This window comes from Lepidochelys olivacea, assembly GCF_965140295.1.
Source record: "Lepidochelys olivacea isolate rLepOli2 genome assembly, chromosome: 3".
Lineage (NCBI taxonomy): Eukaryota > Metazoa > Chordata > Testudines > Cheloniidae > Lepidochelys > Lepidochelys olivacea.
Window position 1 is genome coordinate 189,517,319 of NC_140413.1, and position 14,499 is coordinate 189,531,817.

The 14,499-nt window shown below is 39.0% G+C and overlaps 1 long non-coding RNA gene across 4 annotated transcripts in view; it reads left to right on the top strand.

Moving 5' to 3' along the window:
- Positions 1–14,499, top strand: part of LOC311518416 — a 786,470-nt gene that overhangs the window by 207,271 nt on the left and 564,700 nt on the right. The gene's annotated exons all lie outside the window — the stretch shown is intronic.

Consider the following 14,499-nt stretch of genomic DNA (forward strand, 5'->3'; position numbering starts at 1 on the left):
CCATCATTAATGGATCAAAGCTCTGTGCATTGTCCTCATTAAGACTACTTCATGAGTTAAAAAAAATTGTTGATTGTCTTCCAAGAGTTGTAATGCAGAACTATGCTTTAGCTTTATTATTGGAAGAAGGCCATTGTACAGAGGTGGGTCATGCAGTGTTCTCTGACACTATATTCAGGCTCTTCAAGATCTCTGATGATACTAAATGCCAAATTTTTTCTTCTTCTTCCCAGCATAAGTTTTACCTTGGGGACCTTCACCTTCTATGCTCCTGTTGATGGAAAAGGATCTCAGCAGTTCATCTTTTTTTGCTACTTTTATGCTGATGATAATCAACTGCTACTTTTATGCTGATGCTAATCAACTTCTGACATCTTTTACAACTCCGTCTTGTTGACTCTCTTTGCCTATCTTGACCCATTAAACTTGTGTCTTTGTCTCAATTTTCTTCAACGAAATAATTCGAAACATATATGCTTATCTCAGGCTAGAGGCTCATTGTCATACAACTCTGTTGCTTTCATCTCCTTCCATTTATTTTAACTCTCTGTAACTTTAGACTCATCCTTGACCTCAAACTCTTCTTTTCTTCCTATGTGTTCTACTGTATATCTGCAATTTGCACGTTACCTTCACAGTGTTATTTGTGTATAGCACTGCTTCATCTCCATCTCTGCTGAAATCCTTATTTTTACCTTCATTTCCTCTTGCCTTGACTATTGCAATTTCTGTCTGTATGGACTTCCCATGATCCATCTCCCCAGACTCCAATACTTGCAGAAAGCTACATATCTCCTTCCCTACTTACACAGTGGAGCTTGACTCCCTCTTTTACATGTTCTTCAGGATCAAGTCCAAAATTGCTGCCTCTGTTTTAAGACCCTCATTGGACTTACCCTAGCATACCAAAGATTTTGTGTCTCTGTTTCCCTCACCATTCCCACTTCTGAGCTTTGACCTGGCCTACTCTATGTCCTATCACACAATGATGGTGTGTGAGTCTTCTCCACAATAGCTCCTACCACTAGTAGCAGCCGTCCTATGTCACTCCACCTCATCAACTCTGCACCTCATTTCATATGTGAACTAGAAACAGGTATTTTTCTCTTGCCTGTGGCATATCCTTTGGTTTCACTCTTGCTCTACTGTTTCTTAATGCTGCAACTATATGATTTAACTTTTTAAAGTATTTTGGAATGGGGAAGTTTGACAGGTGGTTGCCAAATCTGCACTTGCTAACCCCACGTTCACATGTAGAAATTGACACTTGGTGCAGCTCCACACTTTGTGTGCCTAAGTGCCATTTGCATGTGCAAAAATGGGATTTTTGCATTTAGTTTAGGCAAATATTTTTGCAAAGTGGGCTCACAGGTTGTATAAAAGGTGGTATTAAATGAAGTTCCATTGTATTGCTCTAGTGAAGCATGGATGTTCTATTAAAGACCTTGTACGGAGGTTGAATAACATAACACATAAGATATGCTGTGTTGTACATCAGTTAGCCTAGGTTTGTTTCTGTATTTCTTTATTTGTGACATAGAGTTTATGGTGATATAACTATTCAGTGTAGTAGAGAACACCCCTGAAGTATCCTGTGACATGATATGGTTAACTAAGCTTCCCACAGCAACTTTAAACTCCTTATTAGCTAGCTCTTTTTTTTTAAAGCTTGATTGAGTGCATCTGAAGTTCATTATGACATGTCTTTATATTGCACATGGAAATCAGCACTCAGTCAAATTAAAAGCTGACATTAAAATTATGCCCATCCTTTCACAGTAGAGAAAGCAAAATATCAGTTTATGTAATTTTTATTAGGAAAAAAAATCTTTTTGAACATAAAGTAATTGATGCCAAAGATGTAACCTCATCATTATACCTTAACTAATCTGTTAAATAAAAGTGGGTGAGGCTGTCCCTTTTGTTATTTCTTTCTTCTTTCATTTAAAAAAATCAGGATCTCAGGAGAGCATTTTTAACAAAAGGAAGTATAAGTGCAAAGAATGACTGTTACAAATAATTTCATACAACAGTCAGACAAATTGTGCTGATTGTCTGTATTTCTTTTTTTAAAAAGTCTGGCCTGGAGACTAGAGTAAATCACAAAAGTGATCTCAAGTGAACAGAGATAGATTTCTGGAATACGGTGTGCAATGAAACCACTGACCTCTTATGCAAGGGTTCATGTCTTTTTCTACAGAAACAGATGGGTAATAGCATAATGCTGAAATCATGCTCTACATAATATGGACCTAGTGATTGCAGACCTGATTGCTTGCCATATGGTTGCTGAAGGGTTGAAGAGAAAATGGGATGATATGCAAACCCTTAAACGCAACATTTTTATTGAATGGCCATTACATTAAAACCCAAACTCTGCAAATGAAGGCAAGAACCTTGGTGAATAATGATGAAATAACAAAGCAATAAAAGAAGAAACAGAAAAGGAAGTATATGTTTTCAATATGCAAAATAACAGTATGCCTATTTTTTTGTCACTTTGCCTAGTTTTATGAGCATTTGGTGTTGGTTGGTGGGACATTAGTGCCTGCAGGGTAGAAATACTGAATATTTGGAGCATTGAAGTATTCACTAGGTCAGACAGAAAAAGAATATAATCACTTGTCTCAGAGGAACTGCATTTGACTTAAATGATAACTAAAATATGCAACATACCTACACGAACGACAACATTGAGAGACCTATGGGAAAGCCTTTGTGAGATCCTCTGACAATGCAGGGCTACTAAAGCTTATTTACTCCTAAATCAACAGCACTGAAGAATGAAAACTGAGCTCTTTTAAAATGAATGTGAAATCAGGAAGGCAGGAAATCATGCGTATACAGCTGTTTTAGTAAGTGGAGATTTGTATACATTTTATTGTGAAGGCTCTAGCCTTATCTGGAAAGAAGAAACTGGACACCCATCCCAGCTCTCCGCATAGAAGTCCAGAGCTAGCTTTTGTGGTCCAAATAAGATGGTAAAAATAATTTGGTTGGTAAGAAAGGGCTTTATATAGGTGCAGAATAGTGTGAGTGAAAGGGCTGCTCAGCTTATTGTGACACCTACTAGTTTCCTAAGTCAATGGCTTCTGAGTGCCTGATTTCCATAGTATGACTGACAGCCCCATTGCACCACCCAGGCCCGGTCTTGACCCCCTAAGCCCGTATAAAGAAAGGAATGTGAATCCAGCTCACCTTGCATCACACCATGGATTTTTGCCTGGCTACCTCCTGGGTATGTGTGCATGGCACAACAGATATGCTCTTCCCTCAGCCCCACCCTTCCCATCCACACTGCTTGAGAGTTTTCAGGATTAAGCCTTATATTTCAATACATCTATCTCTGATTAGTCACTGCTGAAAAGAATCAATAAGAGTTTACATTCAGTGAAAATATAAACTTTTCTGGCTTAGCAACTTAGCCTACTATGTTCTGTAAATCACAATCTTTTTGACTGCAAGAATGAAAAATAAGTATTTGTGTAGTCATTTTCAAAGCGAAATCTTCTACATAACACGAAGCTGAGGATTGTTAAACTTGTCATCAACTGCCTAGCTCACTTTTAGTACATTCTAGGCCTAAAGACATATGACAAGCAGCATATTCTAGTATTTAAGAGATTTTCGTATGATGAGAAGAAATTTCCTCCAGCCTATAAAACTGATTCTTATACTTCCTGACTAGTGACATGTCTGCTGTGTGGCAGCAATAAGTTTTGCATAACTTTTAAAAGCCCATGCTGACCTACTTAACAGGCATCTAGTGCTACATAATGTATTTAGGTCAAGTATTGTGTTTGAGCTTCACATCACTCTTGTAATAGTCCAGCTTACTGTGAAATCCACAGGTATGAGACTGAGGCAAACACTGTGTAGGTTAAAGAATGTTCATGACATGAAAACATGTTTATATTATTATTATTTATTATTTGTATTACCATAGTGCCTAGTATCCCCAATCATGGACCAAGACCCCATTGTGCTAGGTGCTGTATAAACACAAATTGTAGTTTCACCTGTTTGCACCGCTAGGTTTTCCATTTATTGGGGTGTGCAGGACCGACTGTAACCCAGTTATAGGCAATTGTTTAAAGGCTGAACTATGCATAGAAATGGGCTGTTTTAGGCAAGAGGGCTATGTTTTTGCATGCCTGTTACTCAGACGTTATTTTTATAAAACCAAAAAACCAAACCCAAAACCAACCAAACAAACAAAAAACATGGCAAGCAAAAAGTGCTGGGAAGACTGCCTGTTGTTAATTGTCATATTTAATATAGCCATGTTAGTAATGTTGATTGTGCATGTGCTGAAGTGAGATTGTAACTTGGCTAGTGCTAGCTGTGCAGAAGCATAAGGTGGAACAAGGCCCCTGACATATACACATACACCCGTAGACCTTGGCTTTGGGTGAGGGGGAGAAGGAGTAGCCAGGTCCTTTGCACCTGCTACTTTGCCATTGAGCAAGTGGTTCATGAGGGGCAGGAAGAGGTTGAAACCTTGACTCCAGGAACCTTGACCCTCAATATAGTTGACCAAGTATGTGGGGCAAAGGGTGTTAGTTATCCATTTCAGCAGACCAGTTTCAGGTTATTACAAAGGATGGATCAAGGAAGGAATCATTCTCCTGAGGCATGATTCCTTTTTTATGTTGCTCTTGAGGCCTATGTCTAAGCCCCTTAGATAGGGCAAATTGTTAAAGCACAATTTAGCCTCATTTTTATAAAGTGATGCTAATACAGTTATTCATCCATCTAATATTAACATATTGTCCTGTGGTGGATTGGTATTGTGTGGTGACTTGTCTATACAGTGTACGACATCTTAATGACCTGACATGAAAGATAAACCACCAAAAAGGGCAATTATAGCTACTGAATATATTAATATATTAGCTTTCAACATAGTGTACATTAACAAAATATATTGGAATAATGTACAGTATAGTTATTTACACCAGACAGTATATATTTCCTGAGAATCAGAACTTGAAAAACTCATTCACAACATGTGTGAACTGATTCTGATATGGTGATCATGATCTCTGCAAGCTATAAAGGCCTGCAATCCTAGCTCCTAGCTGCCTCAGGGGCTGAGGCAATGCCATTTTACTTATGTAATCTTACTTATTAGGGTTTCATATTTTGAAAATAAATTCTTCCTGGAAGAAACTATCTTGCAACTTGTCCTAATGGACTAATGAGGGATATTTCTAGTGCCCAAAATGTTCAGGCCTGGTTACCTAAATTTAGACTTCTAAATACACATGTAGGCACCTGCAAAAAGTGTCTTGATTCCAAAATCCACAGTTCCTATTGAACACAATGGTAGCTGTAGGTGCTAAGCACTTATGAGAACTAGATTTTTATTTAAGCGTCCACATGTGGATCAAGGAGCCTACATTTTGGCTCTAAGGTTTACACGTTATCCCTGCCTCTTTTAAAGTATGCACTGATAGAAGAGGAACCATAGCAATCAACAATACAAGGGAAGACTATCACTTTCTACAGAAACCTTCACAGTTTGTCAACCTCTGTCCTTTCTGTCCTTTAAAATTGTATGAAAACATTATCCATTTGCTTGATAAACAAGTCTGTGTTATCCACTTCCATAATCCAAATAATACTTTCATGACCACATTGGTTTCTTTATTTTAATACTTCTGAAAAAAATAATAAAGAATGTATTGTAGCATAGTACCTTCGCCATATTATAGTAATAGTAAGCCTTCACTCTGAATACTCTTGGTTTAGGGGTCTATCACAGGAGGGCTGGGCAACAGCAGCTGAGCCAGCATTCTACTCACTGCAACTCTAATTAATTACTCTAGAGCAAACCTTATTAAGGTCTGGTCTACACTGCATGGCTGGGTCGACATAAGCTGCCTTGCGTTGACCTAGCTGTGCAAATGTCTTCATTTAAATTTGGCTCCCACTGACATAAATGCCTCTCTGTGCCAAGTTAGTAATGGCACCTCCCCGAGTGGTGTAGAGTCACAGTCAATTGTAATTAGGTTGATGCACTGTCAGTGGAGATGCTGCATTGCTTATGTCAACTGTTCCTGCCTTTCAGGATTCATCCCACAATGCCCCACTCTGACAATGCAATCAGTACAAGTTTCCTGGTGAGGATGTGCACCGCCGTCACAAAGAGCAAAGTTTGCACACATACAAGCAATTTAATAATTGGTGGTAATAATAATTGTGGTAGCTATATGTCGACGTAAGTTAAGTCAACATAAGTTTGTAGTGTAGACATGGCCAAAGAGAAGCTGTGCCTAACTGACCGGCTGAGGACAGCTAAGAGGCTAATTAGGCCATTGGGCAGATGATACAAAAGGCACAAGAAGGAAGTGGAAAAAGAGTGAAGCAGAAAGAGAGTGGGAGAGAGAGAGATTGCTCTCTCCTGCTTGCCTCAAGATCTGAGGGCTCCCTAGGATTGTAGGCTTGGGGACTGTATAAGAGTAATGGAAACTAATAGTGTAAATAAACTACATGGTGTTTTACCCACAAAAAGGTCTCTGAGCTGTTTGTGGACTTGAGCAAAGGTAGGAGCAAGCAGGCCCTGCCACATGTCTTGAGTTAGACCTTAATGATACTGTCACGGTTCCTCCCCCACTCTGAACTCTAGGGTACAGATGTGGGGACCTGCATGAAAAACCTCCTAAGCTTATCTTTACCAGCTTAGGTCAAAACTTCCCCAAGGTACAAAATATTACACCTTGTACTGGCCGCTACCACCACCAAACTAATACTGGTTACTGGGGAAGAGCTGTTTGGACGCGTCCTTCCCCCCAAAATACTTCCCAAAACCTTGCACCCCACTTCCTGGGCAAGGTTTGGTAAAAAGCCTCACCAATTTGCCTAGGTGACTACAGATCCAGACCCTTGGATCTTAAGAACAATGAACAATCCTCCCAACACTTGCACCCCCCCTTTCCTGGGAAATGTTGGATAAAAAGCCTCACCAATTTGCATAGGTGACCACAGACCCAAACCCTTGGATCGGAGAACAATGAAAAAGCATTCAGTGTTTTACAAGAAGACTTTTAATAAAAAATAGAAGTAAATAGAAATAAAGAAATCCCCCCTGTAAAATCAGGATGGTAGATATCTTACAGGGTAATTAGATTCAAAAACATAGAGAACCCCTCTAGGCAGAACCTTAAGTTACAAAAAAGATACACAGACAGAAATAGTTATTCTATTCAGCACAATTCTTTTCTCAGCCATTTAAAGAAATCATAATCTAACACATACCTAGCTAGTTTTAGAACTTTTAGTAAGTAGACTCCATTCTTGGTCTATCCCCGGCCAAGACGACTACAGACAGACACAGACCCTTTGTTTCTCTCCCTCCTCCCAGCTTTTGAAAGTATCTTGTCTCCTCATTGGTCATTTTGGTCAGGTGCCAGCGAGGTTATCTTTAGCTTCTTAACCCTTTACAGGTGAGAGGAGCTTTCCCCTGGCCAGGAGGGATTTCAAAGGGGTTTACCCTCCCCTTTATATTTATGACAGATACTTTGACATAGTTCAATTTGCATTACATCTGGACTTTAATGTCTTCTGCAGATCCCATTTTCAAAGTCCTGGCTTATTATATGTATGAACTGCACTGAAATAATTCTGTCTATATTACAAAAAGTTGAGCATAATTAATGTTAGATTTTCACTATATGTAGAAACATATATTTTGTGTGTGTGTGTGTGTGTGTGTGTGTGTGAGAGAGAGAGAGAGAGAGAACACAACTGTACCTTTGAAACACACATTGTTTTAGTGAAATGCTGGTATGGGTGTAAGAAAAAAAGCTGTATTTTTCAATTATCCAAATATAGACAAATGGACCATTTTTCACTGACATGATTCAATATTCAAAACCCATTTTGCAACTGATTTTCAGTTACAGGTACTCTTTTGTTCTTTTCTTTATCTTTTTTTCCCTTTCAAAAAAATTATTCTTCCCAGCAATAAACAACAACAACAAAACCAAAAGAAACCCCCAAAACATAAGGAAACAAACAAGATGTGAATGATTGCATTTTGAGAAGCTATGTGGATGCTAAGAATAATTGAATTGTAATTATTATATGTTCCTCCAATCATACAAGCTCATACATGTTTAGGTTTGAATCTACAGATGATATAAATTGCCATCGCTCTGTTGAATGGGCTTGAGAATCTGGCCCCAAAATTTCAAACCTTTGTAGTATACATAATATGTGTTTAACTTTTGCATTTTAAAAAAGACAGCAAGAAAGTTGCATAACGTCTTTAGAGCATTTTTTATTATAGAGTCTCTGTTCATTTTCATTAAATATATTTCTTAGAAAGTAGGAAGTATAGTCTGAAATATTTTTACTGTCTCTGCACTGTATATTTAATTATTCAGAAGAATGTGAACAAATCTGTTTCTCCAAACATTTTGAATCCTTTGAATACACTCTACCATATCGTTATTTACAAAGATTCCATTCAATTAAAAAGAAAGCCATTTTTCCCTTGCAGGTATATGCATCATTTATATTCCAGCTTCGTTATATGCTGTACTGTATAAACTCCTGTAGGAGAGTAGTTATGTAACACTCTTATGTCATTACAATTTAATGTATTAAAATCCTTGCAGAATCATGTTCATTTTAGGGACCAAAAATGCTTAACTCATGAAACTGCTAGAATAAGTGAGGTGTACATTTTTTGGCTGCTACTGTTGACATGGAGTTATACATTGAGTACGCTGCTGAACTGGAATTAGCTAATCCCAGATGACAAGTATAAATATGGTAGTAGTAGTTTACTGAACCCTCTTTCTTCAGTCACTAAGTTGGAATGGAAATAAATCAGCATTAAATTTACAGGACAAGATCCTTTGCCAAGTGTAAATAAAGGCAACTCCATTGAAGACTATGGATCATTGCCCATTTACATCAGCTGAGGATCTGGCCCTACACAGTAGGTTTTATTTTGAAAACTATGAACCGTATTTTAGAAGAAAGGTTGTATGAGGCACTTAATTTATGGCTGGAAATAATATTCAGGTAAAAGAAAATTTCAAAATGGCTTTACATGTACCATATCCCACAAAAGAAGTTAATCTGCTGTGTTAAGATTGTGCTGACATATCTGTAGTCATTGCAGGCTTCCAGTTCATTGTAGCCCTACTGCCACCAGGAACAGTGCAACCTTTATTGTTAATGCTCCATTTGCACATGGAATGATGCACAACCAGTTCTGTCCTCACCGAGTTTGGTGGCAGTGATGATTCGAGCTACCTTGAGCATTAAGCTGTATCCCCTGCCTCCTTCAGCTTGGCTAGGAAGCACCAGAGATTCTCTTCTCTGTTTAACAGGAAACACCATCCACTGATGCCCAAACTCTTTTCAGAAATGCATCCTTTTGTTGATACATTTCTTATTGCCTCCTGCTTCATTCACAGCTGTTAAAGCAAAGCATTTTGGGACCGATGCAGGGAAGAAGGGCACTCATTCAGTCTCGGGCCCTTTTAATATGGGGCCTGCTCAATTTTTTTTTCAGGGAGCCACAGCTTTGCTGGAATCATCTCTGGAAATCAAACATTTATTTCACTTAAAATGACAATTAAACTAGATGAATATGTCAAAAGTTAAAAGTTCAATACGAGAGACCAATAAAAAATACTTCAAGCCTGTGATGTTACATAGAAGATCAGATTTCTCAGTTAGGTTGACACCTCTGTGAAATATGAAATAGAAATGCAATATGCCAATAAACTACTGCAGTAAATTGAATTTTGATTGGATGAACCATCTCATGTGCTAGTCATGTCATCTCACAGTGGACCATTCCTAACTATACTGAAATAAATTGTCTGGCGATACCGAAAGAAGGACAGGAGCCACTTCATATGGTTTATTGTTAGATGTCTGGGACTATCTGGCAGATAAAAGTGTATGATGCAGATAACCCCATGTTCATTCAATAACTACTTGGGGGGTGGGCTTCTGACAGACCCTCCTTTTCCATCCAGATCCTCCAGCCAACCCATTGCTGGGATCTTAACATCCCCCCACACTCCATACTAGCGTTAAGGTGTGCTATAAGAAAGAGGGATTGGTTCCCTTCTATACCATTCATAGGAGCCCCAAACCTGCCCCCCTTCCGTTCTTTTAATCAGCACCTCCTTTTTAAGTCCTTTACTAAGGCTTTTATCCGGTCACTGTATACCTTCCGTATGGAGTACCTGCACTGGGCATCCGCGCCACATTATATAATGAGTTGCAGCATAATAGCCTAACTTTCATGCCTCACATTAATAAAGTCCACCTGAAGCCACTGTGGGAAAGGCAAAAAAAACCCCACTCAACCTAAGCCGATCTGGTGGTGAGGGAAAAAGTACTTCCCAGTCCCCCTGAAAAGGGGCAGCTAACGTGATGCCCACAGCAGGTCCTGACCAAACCTAGTATTTTTGTTACCTTAAGGAGAAGGAGGGTGGGTGCTGCTCCACTTGTTCGATGGAAAAGGGCTTCTCCCGCCCAGGCTTGCCCCTTTTCAACCCTTCTGCCCTTCCAGTCCCAAGGGATGAGTTAGCATCATCACACTGACCCATTCCCCTTTTTGCAGCAGCTTCTGAACTCTCTTCCTCCCCACCCCTGAAAAGCACTATTGCCTCTCCCCCAGCAAGCCGGACAAATGCCCCCCACTTAAAAGTGCAGTGTGGTATTTAAAAAGAAAAAAGTAATGCTAAAGGAAGAATTGGCATAAACCTGCCTCAGAACTTAAACTGGAACCGAATTAAACATTCCTTGAAGTTTGAAAAATGTTTAACTGTATTTTTGAAGTAACTGTTGTATAAATTTAGATGGACTATATGGGCCAAAGGTCTTAACATACCCCAGTCACTGTCCAACATTAAACAGTTTTAAACAAGGCTTGGAGTTTGGTACACAGAGACCTCAGCCTGTTTAATACCATGGCAAACACACCACTGAACATCCTTTTAACCTTTTATTGAAGATACAGAAAAGAAGGCAAAACAGTTAAAGCCTTTGAAATGTAAAGTATTATGTAAGGCTTTTATTTTAACAACATCCCTTGTTTCCTTTCCCTTTAGCTAGAGAGAGTTTTTAGAAGGACCCCCCCCACACACACACTTTGTTTGACAGTCATTTAGTTGGTATCAAAGATGGTAATAACTGTCCTTGTGGGAGAAAAGAGAGAAGTTAGTTAAGATGGTCTAGAGCTGTCATTGTTGCTGTTAAAGTCCGATCCTGTTGACTCATAGACAAAACAAGGCAAACACACACAAAAAGGAAGAGAAAAGCAAAGCAAAGAGAAAAAATGCAGCTGACTTTCACCTGCAATCTCTCTGCTGGAGAGAAACAGGTACGGCACACTGTCTTTTCAGCCACTCTGAGACTGGACAAACTTGTACCAGCATTGGGTTGTTTAGCGCAAGACAGTTGGGGGTCCCAGGAGATGGTGGGAGTGGCAGCCATGATGGTGAAACTCACTACTTCTTTTGTCTTTCAATCAGCCAGTGTCATGGCAGCCTCCATCTGTTCATCTGTATTTTCCCCACAAAATCTTTTTTTAAAGAATCCCAAAAGGGAGTGCTGGTGAAATAGCCCATACTCTCATAATTTTATCCAGCAATATGGTTAATTTCAGACACGTCAATTTTGATTAATTCATTTTTAATTCATTTTTGGTCTTGCACAGTCTTGTTTACTACATTGATCTTAACATTGATCCTTTTTTGAGTTTCCAATTTTATTTTTCTGTTACAGACTTCTAAATTGGCATTTCCCATAATATACTACTGTATATTGCATAGCTATGACATCATCTGTAATAATACAGACTATTTAAAAAAAATAGCAGATATTGACATGGGGGAAACAAAAGCCACAATTTCCAAATTTTAAGGTGTCCAAATTCCATATTGGTGCTCAAATCGGTACTTAACAGTGTTAAGCCCTGAAAGCCTCACCTGTTTTCTCAGATTCAGCAATTGGGCACATAACTGAGACAGAGAGCCTTGAGAATTGGGCCTATAATTGAGAGAGGACAGCCTGTTGTAGTGTGGGAAAACAGAGAGATGTCTTCAAAGGCACACAGATTAATTTCTTTTTATTAGAGGAACTGAGAGAAATTTTTTTGAAAATCAAATAAATTCCAATAAATTTTAAAAGGCTGTGATAAAAAGCTAAAAGAATTACATAAAAGAGGAAGGAGAAGCTTCAGAAGTATATAAGATACATTAGCTTTTTACTTTTAGCTCTCAGTTACTGTACAGCACAATGATGTTACAGACTGTGTTATGGTGGTGTATCCTAGCACAAGGAGGAACAAAGTCTGAAGCAGAGCCTACAAAGTAACTGTAATTACACATGCAGTAATACAAATCAGCATTTTCATCTTGGGTCTGGCAGGACGCTCAAAGCACCAAAGATTTGCACTCATGGTTTTTTGTTGCCAACAGAACTCAAGAAGACTTTCCTATACTGTTAAATCTCAGACTATCTGAATATTAAATAGTGAATTACCGTTTAGTTTGCTTATTGACAAAACCTGATTGTCGCTCTGTAGTTTCAAATGTCTTCCCATGGTAGAAATGGTACAGTTTTGTTGTGTTCAGGAAATGTGCAAATTTTTTGGGAACTCATGGAGGCACCTGCTTTGTATGGGAACACCATACTCCAGGAAGTATCAGGGGATAGAGAAGATTAGTGGGGGTATGAAGATATGAAGATGCACTATCCATTGCTCCTTATGAAGGAATGCATACACATACTTGTGGATACTACTTCAGGTTTATGGAGCCAGTGGCAATCACAGAATGCCTCTGTTGCTAATCTGTGTTGTGGGTGGTAGAGGATTTTATTTTCAGATTCCTTTGGAAGTTTAAGGGACAAATTCTTTTGTGGATTCTGCCAAAGTTATCCTTTTCACTTTTTACCTCAGAAAGGATTAATACTTAAGGTGGTCAAAAATGGTGTGTTTAACTCAACATTTTCATTTTATTGAATTTATTTGTGAAACATTTTGAACGTTTCTGGTGGGAAAAATCTCCCAAACTAATGGAAAATCAAATAAAAATGTGATGTTCAGTTGTGGTTTTTCACCATTTCCTTTTTTCCCCACTTTCCCATTGAAAAGGAAAGGGGTGGGGGAGAAAAGGAGGTAAAAAAAATGGTCGAATCATAACTGGAAAACTAAAAACTGAAGAAAAAAACAGGTTTTTTGGGTTTTGAAAAAAGGGAAAAGTCATTTTGGATTTTGTTTTTTCATTAAAGTATAGGAAAATTTTCCATGAAAATTTACATTTTCATAAAAAGGTCATTTTTCATCAAGAATTTTTTGAACGAAAAATTTTGACCAGCTCTGCTTACCACAGATGCGGCATCTTGTTTTATAATGTTACTGTATATTTTGCATAGTTTGGCAAAGAGATCAGTGACTTGCTTAAGGTGACAGTCAGTCAGTCAGTCAAATAACACTGTAACTAAGAATCTTAGCACTTTTATTCTTCTGCTCCAGCAACTAGACATACAGCTCCCTGAAGCAGTGCAATGAGTAAGATTCTGTGTTGTGCCTCTTTAAATCACTTCTGTACCCTCCTGATCTTCTTTCGGGACTGGAGCAGCCTCCATCATAACTTAGACAGCCCTGAGAGGCTGCCTGTATTACAGCAGTCTGTCCCTGGGCTGCCCTCTGGGGCCAAAGAACTACCGAAAATCTCTGTCATGCTGTGTACCTGCCCCATACATGATCCCTCCTACTCCCAGTGCACCCCGTGAACAATGGCTTGCAAGGGAGTCCTCCTAAGGTAGCCTGTGGCTGTCTTCAGCAGTTCCTGTGCTGGAGGAATTATCCCCCAGCTGGATCTAGGGCTTTCAGAATCTCCTTTATGTTGTTCTGGTCCTTGTACCTGGAGCAAAGGGGCTAGAGTTGGGGTGAGAATCTGTCCCAGTGCCTTTTTCCTTCTTGGGAGATACAATAGATTAATTTCAGAGTAACAGCCGTGTTAGTCTGTCTTTGCAAAAAGAAAAGGAGTACTTGTGGCACCTTAGAGACTAACCAATTTATTTGAGCATGAGCTTTCGTGAGCTACAGCTCACTCCGATGAAGTGAGCTGTAGCTCACGAAAGCTCATGCTCAAATAAATTGGTTAGTCTCTAAGGTGCCACAAGTACTCCTTTTCTTTTTACAATAGATTAAGCATCCTATTTTGTTAGCACAGTGAAACTACAAGACTTTCCAAGCCAGACCCACCCCAACCCTTTTGACAACAGATCCAGCCTTTGAACTAGTGAAGTATACAAACTTAGCAGTGCAAAATCAGGGCCTGCTGCTGAACATGGCAGCACTTAACATGAGTTGCAGACACTTAGGAGATACTGGTGCTCAGCCCTTCCTATCCATTAACGATGTTCACATTAATGAAGTGGGGAGGCTTTATAACTAAACCTCGTACTCTCTATCAGCTCATCTGTTTGAAATCATGGTTTTGGAGTTCATAT